Here is a 2,931-nt window from a genome sequence, read left to right as displayed (position 1 = left end):
ATTAACAAACTATTGTTTCATTTAACATTATTCATAATAATAATAATAATATGCAAAAATTATAAATTTTCCCAACTTTTAAGTTTGACGTATTTTCCCGCATTCACAAAACAAAAAAAAAAATTCTATCACAATAATATTTACTTACTTATGAAATTTTTCACTCATTTTGTGTTGTGTGGTTTTTGTTTATTTCAACTTTGACTTCTAAATTATTGAATTATATTTTTCATCATCATTATTATTATTATGTTAAACAAAGTTTAGATCGTTGAGAAACATTTTAATTTTCTACATCGGATTAAAACCATTTTATAAACAGTCGAACGTACCTAAAAACAAAAAATTTATTATTTTATCGCCAAATAAAAAAAATTTTCTCTCTCTCTCTCTCTCTCTCTTTTTGGGATTAATACATCACGCACACGAAAAAAAAGGGAAAACTTTCATAAATTATAAAAAACTGAAAGTAAGAAAATTAATTTACGCAAAAAAAAAACAAATAATAATAAAAAACAATTAAATTAATTTTTTTGGAATTATTTGACGTGACGTAATTTTCAAAAGAAATTTTTTTTTTTTAATAAACTTTACATATATTATTCAACATCACTACTTAATATTAAATTTTTTTTGTATAACCATCAAAAATTATAAAAATTAATTTTAAAAAACAAAAAGAAAAAAAAATCCGGATGTTAATTGTTTTTTTAACACGGTTCGTTTCACTACAATTGAATTAAATATACACTACGATTGTGGTGGAATTATTAAAAAAACTAAAACTAAAACTAAATATTTATTGTCATTTGAATCCAAACAAAACGAAAAGATTTTAATAATTTAGTAAAAAAGAAAAATCGGTTGCGTAACCTAATTATTTCAATTAATAATAATAATAATATTGAAAAGTTAAAGTTCAGGGATATAAAAAAAAAAAATACCTGAGTGAACGGTGAAAATTTATTCAAAATTTCCGATCATCATCATCATCATCAATTTGTTTAGGCCACAAATTTTTTTTTATTAAAATAATTTATTTATGAAAAAAATTATTATTATGACTTACTTATTTAATTCGATTTGAAATTTGACGTTATCATAAATATTAATAATTTTAAACTTGACAACAAACACAAACACATATACTTATTATCATTAAACAAAAAAAAAGGGGGGGGGGTTTAGTTAATTTTATTTATTAATAAATATTTATTTATGATCGTAAATAAACAAAAAAAAACTTTCAATAAAACGATGAGTTAAAAAGTATTAAATAAATAAAAAAAAAATTATTTAAAAAAAAAAAAAAAAAACTATCTTAATACGAGTATTGTTAAGCTAAAACTAGACTAAACTCTCACTTGTTTATATTTCACGTTTGACGTTGAAAACACTGCCACCTGGATTTTTTTCCTTCCAGACTACTGGAGAATTCCGCCTTTTTTTCCCTTTGCTATAAACAAAAAATACGAAAAAATATTATTTTATTTAATTAAAAAAACAAAAAGAAACAAAAATTACGTCGTTTTTATTTAAAAATATTATTATTATCATATTTTTTTAAAATACATCCGGAAAAAAAAAAATTTTTTTTAACACCGAACGAAACTCATTTTCTTCACACCGTGGAGGCTTTGTTTTCTTTAATCAAGTTTTTTTATAAGATGACTTATAAAAGTATTGAATTTTTTATGTAAGACTCATCTTCTTATAAAAAATTTAAATTTAAAAAATAAAAATGAAATAAAATTTTTTTACCGTACGGGAGCATCGGTGAATTACCTGTAAAATAATTTTAAAAAAAAATTTCGTTAATTTTTTTTTTTCTTTACTAATGGGTTGAAATATCAAAGTCATTAATTTAATTAAAATGAATTAATTTTTAATAATAGTAATAATAATTAAAATTATTACCTTGAATCGTTTATAAAAAAAATATTAATAAATAATTTTTTATAATTGATAATTAACCAAAAATTTTTTTTAAAAATAAAGTTTATGTATATATATTTATTTACGTATAATTTAATTACGTACATAACAATAAATAATGTCAAAGTGGAAACAATTTAAATTAAATCCCCGGATATCATCATCATTTTTTTACAATCAATTAATTTATTATTATTTTCAAATTTTTACAAAAGCTTTTAAAATTTATTTGAAAAAAAAAATTTTATTTTGATGATCTAAATAAATATAGTTATTATTAAGTAGGTCAAATAAGTGTTTAAATGCAAAAACCAAAATAATATTGTTAAAAAATTGTAATAATAATTTTATTTTTTAACCTTGACGTTATTTAACAATGGTATGGATGGAATATTGAGTGTGTGCAAATTTGCAAAATTCCTAATTTTTTTTGTTAAATTTAATAAAAAAATCAAAAGTTTTTTTTTTTTTAATTAAAGAAAAAATTATAAACTATATATATATTATAAACAGTATAACATTAAACAAGTATTAAATCGGTCGTCATCTTTTTTTTTAAATGTAAAAAGTTGTAAAGTGACAAAAAAAAAATTTTTTTTACCGTTGCATTCATATCCTTATTATAAATTTAAATTTAAATTTAAATTTTGAGCATTAAAATCAAGAAATAAGTGTGTTTGTTTGTTTGTTTATAATTCAAATTCTGGTTTTTTTATTATTTTATGTGATTGTTTAACATGTTTTTAATTAACATAAAATAAAATTTAACGATTTTAACAAGTAGTATTATTTGTACTTTTAAATAAATAATTTAAATTTTTTTGTTTGTTATTGTTATTTAAAATTTTTATTAAACTATCATCTAAAATCTAAATACACGTATTGTTATAATTTTTTTTTTTTTTTGTTATTAATCGTGTATTTATTACTAAAATAAATAAATAAATAAAGTATTCGTAGTAGTGCAAAATTTATTTAAACGATTTAAATTTAATT

Source organism: Pediculus humanus, genomic scaffold (genome assembly GCF_000006295.1).
Source record: "Pediculus humanus corporis 1103172107445 genomic scaffold, whole genome shotgun sequence".
NCBI lineage: Eukaryota > Metazoa > Arthropoda > Insecta > Psocodea > Pediculidae > Pediculus > Pediculus humanus.
This window is presented reverse-complemented; position numbering follows the sequence as displayed.